The 16,699-nt window shown below is 39.0% G+C and overlaps 1 non-coding gene across 1 annotated transcript; it reads left to right on the forward strand.

The window, feature by feature from the left end:
• The first annotated feature begins 1,778 nt into the window (after positions 1-1,778).
• LOC126016923 (U6 spliceosomal RNA) lies at positions 1,779-1,885 on the forward strand. Its single transcript, XR_007498607.1, has one exon. It is a non-coding gene; the product is annotated as a U6 spliceosomal RNA (small nuclear RNA).
• Positions 1,886-16,699: the final 14,814 nt, after the last annotated feature.

Below are 16,699 nucleotides of genomic sequence, written 5' to 3' on the forward strand. Positions count from 1 at the left end.
TTAAACAAAGATTATCCCCTTGGATTGAGAGCACAGAGCAGATATTACCAGAAGGAGGGCTGGGAGAGGGTTTCTGGGTAGAAGAATCTCAGGTACTGTGGGATAGTAGCACTTGGATGGTTGGCATGGTACTGTGCATTTGAATAGTCATAAAATGGTTTGTTTCTAAAGCATGTGGTCTTAGAAACCAATATCACATAAATTATTTTTGTCTTCCATGCGGCTGACCTGGATTTAATTTCCAGCATCCTATATGGTCCCCTAAGCATCACCAGAAGTGATTTCTGAGCATTGCTAGGTGTTATCCAAAATAACAAAAATTTTTAAAAAACATCAGAACTGAAGAAATACCTCAAGTAGTAGACCATGTGTGAGGCTAGAGTTTGATTTCCTGTACTGTTTGCCACCTCCCCTCCACCCCCAGCCTCATCTGGAATGGCCACATGTAATTCCTACCAAAATTAACATAAAAAAAAAACAAAAATATCACTTTCTTCCCCTAAATGAAAAGGGTATAACAGTAGCTCTAGGTTTCTATGAAGCCTAAGTTGATGGGATGATGTCTTACAGTGACACTGATTATTATTTTCTTCTTTCTTCTCCAGATCCTCTTTACTATTGACAGGTAAAGCGGCACTAACCTTTGGAGTAGCCTCCCCAGTATGCTGCTGTATAAATGTAGAGGGGATATGCGAAGCAGGGAGATGTAGGTACCAAACCCATGTGATGTCGGCAGCGAATGCTCATAGTATATTCAGAATAATGATTCCAACACGTAAAGGCTGGGTGAACAATCTGTTTCTGCTTAGAGTCTGAGTTGGCTCCGAGTTGATATTGCTGGTAAAGGGAGCCTAGGTGAGAGCAATGAGGCTGAGCTGCATGTATTAGTGATAAATTTATTTACCCCCATCACCCCTGGGTTATTCTAGGATGTAGAGGTTAAGAGCAGGTACATGGGAACCACACAGACTTGAGTTCATTCTTTCACTGACTGACCAATCTCCATGACTTCAATCTATATGAATAAAGATGAGAACTCCAGTTTCATGGGGTGGTGAAAAAAATGACATGAGGTAGTCAGAGGTAAAGACTGACATAGTATAATCTCTCTGATAAGAAGGATATAAGTATGTGGTGGAATAATTAATACTCAAAGACAATGGAAACAAAGAATGTGAGAACTGGCATTCAGTTGTAAGCATGCCACTTGAGGAGTTGGGAATAGGACATGGAGGGAGCATTGTCTATGGTGGAGGTAAGTGTTCAGCTAGGAGGAGGAGGTGGTGCCGAAAGGTGGTAAAGTGTTATTATAAAATCCTATCAGCATTAGTACTGCAAATTACAATGTAAAAACTTATTTAATAAGAAAACACCTTTGATAGAATCAGACTCGTAGGTGGGAGACAAATGGGGAGTGAGGAGAAGTTGGGGAGGTATTGGTGGTTAAAAGTGGACTCTGGTGAAGAGACCAGTGTTGAAACATTATGCCTGAAACTCAATCATGAATAACTTTGCAATTTCATGGTGACTAAATTTAAAAATAAAAGGTGATGACAGGAGATCAGATGTGTAAGACTTGTAGTAGTAGCTGCAGAAGGTACCTTTTACCAAGGCTAAGGAACCAGGCACCATTGTGTGTGTGTATGTGTGTGTGTTAGGGACCACACCTGACTATGCTAAAGGGTCATGCCTGGTGGTCCTGGGGGTCCATGTATGGGGTGCTGGAATTTGAATCAGAGTCATACCCAAAACCACTTGCTAAAAAATTATCTTAGCCTGTGCTCGCTTCGGCAGCACATATACTAAAATTGGAACGATACAGAGAAGATTAGCACGGCCCCTGCGCAAGGATGACACGCAATTTCGTGAAGCATTCCATATTTAAAAAAAAATTATCTTAGCCTGTATATTCTCTCTATATAGTCAATTACTGCCTGAAAAAAATGTGAGAGAAACAAAAGGTAGCACTTCCCAAATACACAGATGCTGCTTAAAGTCAATGCTGAAAAAACTCCTTGTGGATCCGCTATTGCTGAGTTTGATGTGGTTTGTGTGCCATCTAAAATTCCTGAAGGGATTGAGGTTAACACCACAGGTCAAATGCATGATGTAGGCATCATGGTACTTTGAGTCCCTGAGTTCTCCCACTCTGGGGTTTTCATATGCCTGAGACACTAAACATCACATGCACTGACATCATTTTAATAAGACCCAGGAACTTCCACGGGATACTCTGGAGCCTGCCACTGAAATAGTTTTGCTGTCAAAAGCTGACATTATAATGACATTGGGGGAGAAACTCCCTGGGAAATCACTGCTTGTTTCCTTTCAGGCAGTTCAGTTTACCTGCAGAAGTTGGACTCTTCTGCTCTGCTCTGTAGCATCTGGCAATTGACATGATCCCTTAAGTCAATTTTGCAGTTGAGTGGACAGAGGTTCCCAGAAAGCCAAGGCCTGAAGTGGAAAATATTGAGCAGGTGACTCATTAAAGCTTGAATCTAAGACTGGAGCCCCGAGGAGTAGTCTGCGCACTGATGGTCTTATTGGACATTAGGAAGCCTGATTGGACTGTGGCCTCATTTCAGATCAGTATTAGAAGGGAGGGAGTGTGCCTGGGAATATTTCCCACTGTTGACTTTTCTGGGTTTTGTTTGTTTGTTTTATTAAATGCACTCATTCTCTCACCTAGTTTACTTTGATTCTTTATCCAATTCTCACCATCTGCTCTCTGTGCTAAAACTTTCCTCTGGCGTCTTCCATTCTGTTCCCTCCAAGGTGCTTGAATGCTCTCCTCTTTTCAGATGCTCACTACTTCCATTACTACTCAACAGATGGCTGGGCTTTGCTTTCTCTGAGACTCATTGCAGTGACTTCCAATCATATCCCCTTCATTGTAATCTGTCTCTAATTTGTTCCTCTCCTCCACTGGGATAGTAGGAATAAGTAATCTCTTCAACTAAACCAGCCCTTGCTAACATTTTTTTTTCAGCTGAGATCCTTCCTTCCTCCAATCATCTATCAATGGGCACTTTGGTTTCTTTCCTATTTCAACCATTGTAAATATTACAATGAGAAGCAGAGTGAATATAACTTTTTATGTTAATGTTTTCATAGTCTTTGTGTGAAGAAACCCTAAAATTGAATTGCTGGACCATATGTAGTCCTATCTTTATATTCTTTTTTAAAAAATGTATTACAGACACACTCAACACATGCTGCTTATGTAGCCATTGTCTGCCCACAGGGCCAATGCCTAGACTCATCTGTCTCTCAAAAAAGAACTCATGGATATACCAGTCTTTCAGATGATCACACTGTGCCTGTTGCAGTCCTGGCAGTTGCATGTACAGACTCACCCTACAACCGCTGCCATGTTAGTGACTCAGCTTCACCATTTTCCCACTAGTCTCTACAGAGACACCTAACCACTAATCTCTGCAGAAATACCTAAGCACAAAAATCTCCAGGCTTGTTGGTTCTATGGCTGGAAAATTCAAAAATGCTCTGGAAACAGGATGGGTCACTCCCCACTGAGCCTCTGTACATTCTGTACTTCCAGTGTCCAAGCAATTGCATCCAGGAATGTCCACTGTTATCATATGAGCTCATTGGTCCAGATCCTCTGACCCTCAGAGTCCTGTTCTACACAGCAGTTTATGCAGCCACATGACACCTTCATAATTTTAATACTGATTTTTCAGTAGGAATGCACCAAATAAGATGTGAAATTATAATAGAAGCCACATTAGTTCAACAAACAGAACCGAAAACAGAATACTCAACTAGTAATTAATAGCTTAGTAAGTCTTTCAGAGAATGACATAAAGACCCCATTGTGAGATATGACAATTTTCACAAGTTTTCTCTTAATCAGGTTTTTTTTTTTTTGGTAACTCCATTATCATTTTGTTATACCAACCAATATTAAGTAAATTATTCATATGTGTCAGTAGGCAGGTTTGGGGGATGTTGGAAACTTGGGACAATAGTGGAGGGAATGCTACTACATTGGTGTTGGAACATTAAATTATAGAAATAACTACATTGTGAACAACTCTGTAAACCACAGTGTTTAAAATAAAAATTATTAAAATAAAATATATTAATATACATTTATTTATGAATTTTATTTATTTTATTTTTATTTTTTTTGCTTTTGGGGCCACATCCGGTGGTGCTCAAGGGTTACTCCTGGCTATGTGCTCAGAAATCGCTCCTGGCTTGATGGGACCAAATGAGACACTGGGGGATCAAACCGCAGTCCCTCCTAGTTTAGCACGTGCAAGGCAAATGCCCTACCACTTATGCCACCACTCCTGCCCCTATTCATGAGTTTTAGATGTACAATGTTCCAGCACTGATTCCACCACCAGTGTCAACTTCACTCCACCAGTATTTCCAGGTTCCCTATCTTAGTTTGCATCTTGATAGATGTCTTTTAAGGTTTGGTTGTTGAAGTTTGGATCTCTTGTTTTTTTTTTTTTTTTAATTTTTGTTATTACCAATGTACCTGAATCTGCATGACCCCTGTCTCTTTTGCTTCTCATATATCTCTTATCCCCACCGCCATCAACTTTTTTCCTTCTCCTCCTTATCTATCTTAAGCTTTTTAAGGAACAGCCATGAAATTTCCCCTACATAGTTACATAAATTTCTACTCAAATCACACAAAATATAATTTTTCTCCATACTTTTTCCAATACTTTTTGTTATCATTGCTTTTGATGTAAGCTATTTCACTTTTATGAGATGGTATCTCATTGTCATCTGCATTTTCTTGGTGACCATAATGTTTTTACAAGCCTATTTCACGTTTGCATGTCATCTTTGGGGAAGTAGCTATTCAAATATTATGCACATTTTTAATTGGATTGTTCATGTGTATTAAGTTGTGTGAGTTCTTAAATATTAGCCTCTTATGAGTTGTATAAAGTTCAAATATCACTCTTTCAACTGGCTATCGTTTTTCTATTTGTATTTTATTTTGTGCTTACAAGAGCTTTCCAAGTTAATGTAGTCCCAACAATTTATCTCTGTTCCCTTTTCTTTGTCTTCTATTGCTCATACTAATATAATGATAGAAAGCAGAAGATTGGTCCTCTCTCTGCACCAGTCTGTCTTTCTTTATCCTAATTCACATTTAATACATGATTTAACAAGTTGTCCATAATAGTCATTTAAGACATTAATATTCAAACACCAATCCCACCACTAATATGACTTTCCTTCATCAGTGTCCCTAATCTCCCACCTACCACCATAGCCTGCCTCCACTAAGACACAAATAAATTTATTTCATATTACTTGTTATAACACAAAGACAAATAGAATTATCAAAACTTCAATTAACAAGGGTCAATTTGAAATGACTGTTATATCTTTCCATGGTGTTATTAAAGTCAGTGATTAAAGATTTACTGAACTGTAGTTGGTGTTATTTGAGCCTTTTTGGTTACTTTATAGGCTCACAGAGCTTGGTAGATTTCTATGTAACTTTCCTATCAGATTTCCTGTGATACTACTGGGCTGACACTACTATAAAATATTGAGGTGTGCTGCAGCTGCATGCTGCTGTGTGGTCTAGGATTTATAGATCTGAAACAAATGTGGTGGCTTAGAAGTTTGATAAGGTTAAGTTTCAGAGCTGGGCCGTTTCTGTCAGAGAGTGTAGGGGGTAGCATTTTGCTGCTGTAGTTCATGCAAAAAGGACAATCTGCACCTCACCTTTCTGAGGATGCTACAGAGGTTATCAGCTATACACAAGCTACCTGGGAAGCATTGGCAGCCATTGTTTTCTTTTTTCACCAGTCTTTCTGTTTGGATGTTTTAAATTAAATTTTGTTATTTTTAAACACCATGCTTTACAGAGTTGCTCATAATACAGTTATTTCTGGTTTCCAATGTTCCAATCCCAATCCCATTACCAATGTAACATTTCCTCTACAATTACACCCCCCCAAGTTTTCCCAACCTCCCCCAAGCGTTTCCTTTGGCAGTTACAAATAATTTACTTGATATTGATCTGTACAGCAAAAATGGTAATGAAGTTATCAAAAAAAAACATGATTAAGAGAAAATTTGTGAAAATTGTCATCTCTCACAATGGGGTCTTCATATCACTACCTGAAGATTTACTAAGCTGTTTGTTGCTAGTTGAGCATTCTGTTGTTGGTTTTGTTTGTTGGGCTAATGTGGCTTCTATAATAATTTCTGCACCATCTTATTTAATGCATGCCTACTGGGAAGTCAGTATTAAAATTATGGTGGTGTTGTGTGGCTGCATAAGTGGCTGTGCAGTCCAGGATGCTGAGAGCCATTGGAACTGGGCCAATTTGCTCCTATGGTGACTGGGGTAGATCCTGAGTGTGACTTACTGGACTATGGAAGTAGAGAGGCATGGAGGGTGCCACCCACCCTGGCCTGAATTGTCAGCCATAAGACCTGCATGCTAGGGTATTTTTTGTGGTTAGGAGTCTTTGTGAGATTAGTGGAAAAGTGAAAGCTGGATCAGTAGTAGGGCATCAGTTGTAGGGTGAATCTGTGCAGCTGCCAGGGCTTCAGCAGGGCTGGGCAGGGGACTTTAATCTTTCTATCTATGTGTACATAGGTGAAGATTATGGTGACTTCAGGTGGTTGTTGTATATGGGTACAGTGATAAAAATACCAGAATGTGCTTACAATAATGTTTGTTAAATGTAATTAACTAAGCATATATTCACAAAAGACATCAACTCCCTTGGACATATTTATCTTCCTTCCAGTTCATCTTGAGACTTTATCGCTCTCTCTCTTTCTCTCTCTCTCTCTCTCTCTCTCTCTGTCTCTCTCTCTGTCTCTCTCTGTCTGTCTCTCTCTGTCTCTGTCTCTCTCTGTCTGTCTCTCTCTGTCTCTGTCTCTCTCTGTCTCTCTATTTGGTTTTTGGGCCACACCCATTGGCGCTCAGGGGTTACCCCTGGCTCTGAGCTCAGAAATCACTCCTGGCAGGCTTGGGGCGGGGGCATATGGGCTGCTGAGGATCGAACCTGGGTCTGTTCTGGGTTGGTCATATTTTATATTCAATCTGAAGGTCTTTTTCTTTTAACTTGACCCTGGGGATGTGCCTGGAAAAGAACATTTGGTTCTTGAGTTAGTCTTTTTATTTTTAGGTTCATCTGATCAATCCAGGCTTCACACAACTACAAGAAAAACAATATTTTTTTGTTTGGGGGCCATATCCTGTAGTGTTCAGGTTTATCCCTGGCTCTGTGGTTAGGGGTTAATCCTGGCACAGATTGAGTTGTATATGTAGCTCTGGGGATTGAACCCAGATTGCTTTTGTGAAAAGCAAGTGCTCTACCCTCTGTCCTATGTCTCTAGTTAGATTTTTATAATGTTATGATTTATATTATTTAGAAGATTTAGAAGAATATAGAAGATTATATTAGGATATTAGAATAATATTTCTTTTCTTTTTTTGTTTTTGGGCCCCATCCGGCAACACTCAGGGGTTACTCCTGGCTTTGCACTCAAAAGTCACCCCTGGCAAGCTCAGGAGACCATATGGGATGCTGGGAATCAAACTCGGTCTTTCCAGGGTTGTCCTCATGCAAGGCAAACACCCGACACTATGCTATCTCTCTGACCCAGAATAATATTCTTTAAGGCCCACTTTCATGGGACCTTTGTACATTCATCATTGCTTAGAGAAGAACGTTTTTAATAGTCTAAATTTAACATATTTTCTTCATCTAATCCTTCAATTCTCACCACAGAAACACTATGCTGTAGGTAGACTGTATTTTATAAAATACCTTATTCATTTTCAACTTTCCCCTTTCACACCTTAGTCTCCACATTCCTGGGCTCTTTAAGCCCTTGGTTATTTACAAACATTAAATGCCCACAAAGTTCACCTCTGCTACTTCCATTAACAAATTTAATCATAGATAGCTGTTTAATAATGTATTCCATGGCCTCCCAACAAGACTGAGAGCCCTTTAAGAAAATTGACCTTGTCAGAAAATCCTTGGTATTTACCAGAACACCTAAGACAATGTCTTGTTCAGGAAATTTGGCCAAATAATCAAGGCATCAGTTGATCATTCATTGTACATATATATATATGTACATATATATATTTTGACATATTTTGACATATATATATGTAAAGTGTGGGGCCAGAGTGATAGAACAGCGGGTAGGGTGCTTGCCTTGACCTGAGTTCAGTCATCGGCATCCCACATGGCCCTCTGAGCATGCCAGGAAGGCGTCTTGAGCAAAGCTAGGAATAGACCCTGAGCATCGCTGGGTATGGTTAAAAAAAAAAAAAGACAAAAAAAAGTGTGCACTGGTGAAGGATGTGTACATTCTATAACTGAAAATCAAAAGGAACAATTTTGTAGCCATGTACTTAAGTAAAGTAATATTATTGAAAATTGTAAACCACTAAGTGGAGGAGAAAAAAGTCTTTTTACTTATACATGCAATTATACTGTTTATATATTCTTATATTAGTCAATTTTATAAATAAATATGTAAATCATATAAAAAGAAAATTAAAAAAAGATGAAGAGGGAAATCCTTGAATTGCCTGTGGTATTTAGTTTTCACTTCTAACTCCATAAAGGCATATATATATATATATATATATATATATATATATATATATATATATATACACACACATATATCTCAAAATATGTCAAAGGGTTTGAAAGGGTAAAGGAATGTGTTAAGAATCATATGGTGAGAAAAATAGAAATTGGTAATATAGTTCTTTTATTTTATGGTTTTTAAACATTTTAAGGAATTGCTCTAGTATGTCTCATAATTATTCATTCTTTGGCTTCCTGTTTCCTCCCCTACATTATGCAAATATTAATTAAACTTTCCGTTTTATTGGATTCTGAAAGCATAGACTTAAGCCATTTTGTTTACTGCTTGACTGAGAGATGAATGACAGCTCTAAAACCTTTTCTTTCTAGTTTATATAAAGCAGTCTTCTGTGCCAATGCCATTCTGACTAATTGTAATGTAGGGTCTACCTTTGAAATGACTGGGGCAAGTTGGGCACATAGGCCCTGAGTGGCAAGGAGTCAATAGGATTCACTTGCAATACCAGCCATATTGAGGAGACTTGAAATCATGTTTGTTTGTTAGGAATATTCCTGGTTCAGACACAGATGGGTATTTAGGTCAGATAAGTGACAACTGTCCCTCCTTTCTTTTTTTGGGAACAGCCTTTGCACAACATCTGAACTATGCATCTGAACTATGCATTCCTCACTTGTCTGCAAAGGAAGTCCAGAGGCTTCCTTTCCCATTGAAAATCAACCTCATTCAAAATGAGTCTTTGTGTTTGCGATTTTGACTTTCAAGATTTTTGTGAACTTCATCAGCATCCCTGACAAAACTTGGAGATGTCCAAATCGCAACAGAAATCAATCAAGTGTTACAATTTGGAGATGGGGGAGGGAAAAGTTGCTTTATACCACAAACAGCGGCTTCAATCTGTCATTATGACTGAGAGTATGTCACAACAATCTGTTTTTATTCTTCAGGAAAGAAGAACAACATCTTGCTTTCCTCTAGCTACAGCTAATTTGGAAAATTTGCAATCTGACATGCAACTTGATTAAAATGACCCGAAGTCACCAATTCTTTTAAAATGCAACCCAGTGCGCACAACCCCAGACTTGTGTAGTCCAATTATCTCCTTCAAAGCCTATTTAAAATTTTTTTTTTGGAGAGGGGGCCTACATATTATAATTCACAGAGAGAGCTTGAATTATTTTTAAAAAATTCCCTTTTGGCACTACTGTCACTATGGATTTCCTTCAGGGCCTAGAGGAGAGGGAAAGTAAGGTGTTGTGTCTCTAAGAAGCAAGCGTGAATTTCATAGTTCTGATTTTAGAGCAGGCACATGATTGAATGAGGCATCCTGGTTGGAGTTGGAGACTGTTTTGACATTGTGGTTTCATTCTCCATACATACTTTTAGAAAATATGTAGGAATCTGTCCCAGTTTGAATTGGCTCACTAGGTCTTTGTCAAACTCTGACTACACTGAGAATAATGATATTTCTTTTCTAGGGAAAGCAGTGGGTAGAAGAATAGAACAAAAACAGTCCTAGCCATCCAGAAAGGGAATTAATGGATTCATGTAATGGAAACTGAGGCAGTTATCAGGAATCAGAGTGTAGGGTTGGTATATAAATATAGTCACTTTTTTTCTATGCACCTCATTTTTTCCCCCTATAGCATCTAAAAATGTGTATTTGTGGCCCACCAGCGAGGAAGGATGTTAGCGTAGGCAACGCTAATGTGGACTGACATGAATGCCCACAGCTATATTGTTCAATAAGACAATATATAATTATTAGAAGACAATATATAATTATAAATGTTGAATTGTGTGCCTGCCAAAATCTTAAGTGTCTGGCATTCTGGTGCAGAAAGGAGAGAGCCTTATACTGGGTGAGACCACATAAATGCAGATGCAGACACTCATTTGTCAGGGAAATGTACAGTAATGAGAATCATTCTGAATCCTGTTGCCTTGGCAAACCTATTCTAAAATGATGTAGATAAAGAGCTAGCAACACTTATCAATGAAGCCAGCGTGTCTTGGAAAAGAAAGCTACTGAAAACAATGCATCAAGCATCAGACCAAATCGACTTTTAGGGCTCTGGTCCTGTTCAAAAGTGGGTCAAGATGTAAAATGAGAGATCAGGCATTAAAGACATGACTATAATCAATTTCCCACTGGACAGCCTGGTCACACACATATCCAGTCCAAAGGTGTAAGGGACATTAAATTAAGCTTGGGGCTCCAGCTCTGATAGATGGCAGCTTTTCTGAATGGGTAATTTTTTGTGTGGAAGGACCAACAACAAAGATGCCAGGAATGCGACACCTCAGGTGAATGAATGTTAGAGTTAATTCCTCCATTTGGGAAGACTCAGGGCTTGCGAAGGAGCAAGGAGCACCTGATTGTCTTCCTCTGCCTTGGTCTCTCCTAGCTATAGTAAATATGTGATGTAATTAGAGAGCATTAATAATATTAGTTCTTTTTTAAAGAAGAAAAATATAAGGCAGAAAAACATTAATTAACTTGTTTATGATTAGATTTGATTTACAAATCAAGACCAAGATCAAGACTGATTCATCTCCCAGTTGGAGAAGAATCTCCCAGTAGTCCTACTGTCTACGTACTTTACCTCCTCGTTGTCTTATTTAAAAATTTCAATATTCCATGGGAAATTTGCCTAGAAACCCACCAAGCTCAATAAGAGTAAACAATAACCAAGAAGATTTTACCAGCACCAACCAACTCAGTAAATCTGCAGACAGTGAGATATAACAATGATCTCAAACGGACTTTTATTGATCTAGTTTCTGATAATCTCATTTACCATTTTGTTATAATGAGGAATATGAAGTAAATTTGAGCCTGCTAAGAGGATGGAGGGGGTTTAAAGGGAAACTGGGGACATTGATTACATATGCTTACACTGGTGGTGTGACTGGTGTTGGAACATTGAATGCCTGAAACAACTGGACTATGAACAACTTTGTAATAATAATAGTAATAATAATAATAAATAATGTGTTATACTCTGACTTTGTCCTAGGATCTGTGCAAAAACCAATATCTCTAACTACAGAAGACCGACTATGACAACTGTGACTGAGTAAAACTTTACTGGGACCATAAGAGAGACCTTGGGGTTGGACAACTAACATGCCCGGAGCCTATATTTGGTCTTCTGACAGTATGCTTCATGAGTAGAGACACTCTGTATCTTTTAGGCCACGGAAATTTTCTTCCTAATTTCCCCAACATTGTTTCCCCAAACATTTGTTTGTTGCAAAACAAACAAACAAACAAAACAAAAAATCCTACTACATCTGCCCCCTTATTAAAATTTTATTTAGATCTTCTAGATAGGTGCTCCTGCCTTTTTAAAAATAGAATCTTGGAACATGAGTCACTTTGTTTTGCCTCATATTCCTATGTCTTCCTACAAATTGAAAAAAGAAAAGTGGATGGGACCCAGGGGCCAAGTGGTCTCAGGTGCATTGAGTAGAAAAGAAATTGTCAGAACTAAATACCAAGCCAAAATCAATGACTATAGAATCAAGAGACCCAAACTGTAACAAGCTAAAACACAAAGTGGACCTGTTACACTGGTAGACCAAGAGTCTAAGTGTTGAGGTATGGGATGCATGTTGGGAATTTTGGTGGAGGGAGATCAACACTGGTGGTGGAAATAGCCCTAATTCACTGTCACTATATGCCTGAAAAACAACTATGAAAGACTTGTAATTCACAATGGTCTCAAAAAAAAATAAAAATAATGTGTTATAATAATAATTTAATAATAATTAAAATTTTCAAATTTTAATTTTAGACACCATGATTTACAGTATTGCTGTTCATGGAATTTCATGCAGAATTCTAATTCTATACCCTTAACCATTGTTGTCTTTCCACCATCATTGTGTCAGTGTTCCCACACTTGATGTGGCAAACTCAGTTCTCTAAACCAGTTCTGAGTTTCTCTTGCCATTAGACCTTTATTCCCTTATCATGTTTCTTCATATCACATATATGAGGAAGACATTGTGTCTTTCCTTTCCTGGCTCATTTCACTCAGTATTTCAGATTCATTCCAGATTCATCCACATTGTGACAAAATAGCCTGATTTCATCTTTTCTTATAGCCAAGTAATATTCCACTGTGTTTATAATTTATCCAGTCATCTGTTCGTGTACACTGGGTTACTTCTCAGTTTTGGCTATTGTGCATAGTGCTATGATGAACACAAGTGTCTGTAAATATAGAAATGGAATTTTCTGGGTTAGATGGAAACAATATGGATACTTCTCAAGCAAGTATGAATTGAATTTCTACTGTTTTATTTTTAATTCAGCAAAAGATCAGACAAGGGCTCACTCTTTGGTATTGGTTTGTAAAGTCAGAGGGATGGGAAAGGTGGAAGCATCCAACTCCTGAGCAACAGTATCTCCTATGCTAGCTAGTCAGGACCTCCTTTTGTGTGAGAAAAGCAAGATTGACATACCTCTCTGGGCATAATAATTAATTGCCAGAATCTCAATTAAGATAGTGCAAAACTGCATCTTGAAAGTTTCATTTTATAGCAATAAATCTTGTCCAGTTTTAAAAATAAGCTATTTTATCTATCTTCTCTCTCTTCAATTATAATTTATCAGGTTACATCTGATTGCACTGAGCCTAAGAATAACCTTGGTATCTTTCAGATGTGGAGCTTCAATAATTGTTTACATTAGTATCAATCTCAACATTGAGAGTAAAGATGTACCAATTTGCCTGCTGTTAAAGGCCATCTATAAAAATCTTACAGAAAAGGATGAGAATACAAATTGCCTACAATGGCAGATGTTTAGCTCCTGGGATCCTACAAGGCACACAACTCTAATAAAAAGCCCTCTTGCCCTTGTTAGTAGAGTGACAGATTGAAAGAGTTGCATTTTCCTACTATGTTCCTTCATTGTCCATAGTTCCTTCCTTCTCTACCCCTTCATCCTTTTACTTCTTTTTTTCCTGAGCCCTTACAAACAAGTCTCGGGGAACTCAGAACAGCAAGTGTTGTGGTACAGATATTACCATATGGGTTCCATTTCTGGCTAGAAACAGATACAAGTTTTGATGACTACTAACCAAAGTCTTAGAGGCAGATACCCAGAAAAGAAATGGCATCAACATCAGGGCTCATGGAACTAAAAATCATTCAAGTGAATTCTAGAACTAGATAGGAGTTTGTCAGTTGGGGAGGGAAGATTTGTGGGAAGAAATGAGGCTTTTCAAGAAAAGGAATGGTATAATGAAAGGCATTACACTAAAAAGCAATGGTTTATAAAATATATTTAGTTATTGATTCTGATAGAGATAGCCTACCAAAATTTGTACTGTTCTTTTAATAACATAGACCAACTACCCAGCCATAGACTACATTTCCCAATCCCCATTGTGTCTAGCTGAAACCACATATCTGAATCCACCCTATTTATGGTTGAGGCCATCAATAATTGACAGAGAATAAGACTTCTTTGTCTTCCCCCTCTGCTGACTTGGATTCTGGGGATGTTCAGTTCTAAGCAATGAAAAAAAGTCACAAAATAGAAGGAACTTGGATCTCGAATCACCAAGTGGAAAGATAGCCACTAACCACTAGCATTAAAGAAATAGCCTATGTGAATAAGAAGCAAACTTTTACTTAGGAAACCAATTTGGAGGTTTATTGTTATAGAATTACAGTGTTATAGTGACCGATATTCATCACCAGGTGTGATGAATAAGACTTTTATTTTTTTATGCTCAAAGGAATAATTTTATTGAGATCATTTTTAACAGATCAGGTGGACTAATAAAAAGGAAGGGGCAGAGTCCTTTGAGGGACAGTCCTGGCAGGCTCCATAGGGTGATTCGCCCCTCCACCCCAGAACAGGAGGGGGCCAGCTGATCTCTGTCTGTGATGAAAAAATAAAATACTTTTGGAGGTATAATGATATAGAGTGGGGGAATGTCTCTTGGAGTATATAGATTATTCCAGGATAAGTCAGTCCTGGGCTGAGGAGCATAACTGTATCTCCCACAGGGAGTTTACTACTCAGGATAGCCTATATTTATAGTCCAGAACATGTTTATTAATGATAGGCCTAGCTCAGCAGTCAATGTCTGTGCACTCTTCTGCCCACCTGTAACTTAATATTTTCTTAATGCTTTTCTACCAAGCACTATTCCGGAACTTTTATGTTCCTATACTTTTAAACTATATTTGGGGAACTTTCTGTTGCTATTAACCTTCCCTACACACAAGTACTACAGCATAAATACATAACATACATTTTAAAAACAGGCTAAGTACATTAAAATACACACAGTAAAACATTTTGCAATTGAAAATATTAACTATGGAAAACACATTTAAATTATAAAGAAAATGACTTAATCAAGACAAAGATGCAGGCGGTTAGAAATCAGATCTTTAATTGGGCTAAACTGTTATTACTCCCTTTTTTTAAACCACTAACTAACTAAAACTTATCCCATCACCAACTATGAGTAAAATATGACTACCCGCTTAGTCCCTACACCTAAAACCTTAAGTTCAGATGCTGGTTTGTCCACGCTGATCTCACCACGTGGCTTCTTTAAACTTTTTGCAGGCCGGTTTGCTCGCACCATTTCATCTTTGTGATCTGGAGGGTGGATTCCAGGCTTGCCTTTTTTCTGGAGCCGAGCCGAGCCACAGGCATTGCAGCTTCTGGGCTGATAAGGAGTTTTTCGCGGCTTCTTTGCTGCAGGATAGGAGTTCTTGGCTGATTACAGCTGCCTTTTTTCCCCTCTGGGTGGCACTTTGCAAGCAGGTTTCGCGGCCACAGCTTTTTTACAGGGGGCTTTTGGATGTTCAAAGTTCTAAAAGTCCAGTCCGAAATTTCCAAAGTCAAAATCCAAATTTAAGCCGAAGGTCATTCTCAGAAAATCAGTCTGCTTGTAGAAGCTTTTTCTTTCTGAACCTTTTCCAATTAAGGCCCTCCATCAGTATCTGAGGAGGCCGAGGTTTTTGGAAAAAGGATTTTCGGCAACAAAGTTTCAGTCCTGAGTCTTGGATGGGAGATACAAGTTTTCAACTCCCCTGTTTCACTGATATTTTTGCCCCTAGAAGGGGTCGTGGCCATCTTTGAACATGGCTTCACGTGGCCAAACACTTTGGGCTGACTCCATCTGAAAAGAGCCAAAATCAAACAGAAGAGCAGAAATCTCACCATATTCGCTGTTTTCTTGGGTCCAGGTTTCAGGTCAGAGTTCCGGGCGCCAGATGTAGAATTAAATAATTAAAGATGGTGGTGGATGGAGATGGATGGAGGTGGATTTCTCTCTGCCATCCCAGGCCATGTGGCTCCGCAACCCCCATTCAGCTGGTGGGTCCCAGGTTTAGGTGAACGGTGGAATCACTTATCCAGAGACAGGCATCAGGAAGCATCAGCTTTATTCATCCCTATCCACCACATGTATGGCCTATATCATAACCTTTCAAGCATTCAGCCATTCTTAGCTAGTCCTGCCTCTTAACTCCTTTCAGCCATCTTCCCTTTGGGCTCCATGCTGGCCAAAGAGCAGAAGCGCACGGGAGCCGGCCAAAAAGCCCTAATCCCCTCTGGTCCATACCTTATCTACCTTTTCCAAGACCCCTCCCAGGAATGGGCAGGGTCTTGCAGGTAAGGTCAAGTTACTTAGGGAGAAAGGGTGGAGGATGAGGCTTCAAAGGGGCAGTGGTATTGAGGTTCAAGGTTACCATTTGATAGGTCTTCCAGGAGATGGACCACTTTGTTTAGGAGAGACCTCTGGGTTCAGTGCAAAATATACTGTGGCAAGCACATTTTAACAGAGAGCCTGGTTCTCACAATCCAACGTATGACAGTTGAGGTCGGAGGGCTCTGTCCCATGGTGTGAACACATAACTGTGCTTGCATGAAACTCTTCTGGCTGATATGAGTTGCTTCTCTAAGATGACACTGGGACAGTTGTGGCTGGCCTGTGTTGGATGTCATGACATGTGAGCCTATTGAAATCTCTGGATTACTTGGGTGCTGGACCCAGATGAAGCTTTCACACAAAAAGTAGTTAGGGGCACAAGGTCCTGAAGCAAATAGTGTTTTTATGTGGTGCAG

The sequence above is a fragment of the Suncus etruscus genome, chromosome 8, assembly GCF_024139225.1.
Source record: "Suncus etruscus isolate mSunEtr1 chromosome 8, mSunEtr1.pri.cur, whole genome shotgun sequence".
NCBI lineage: Eukaryota > Metazoa > Chordata > Mammalia > Eulipotyphla > Soricidae > Suncus > Suncus etruscus.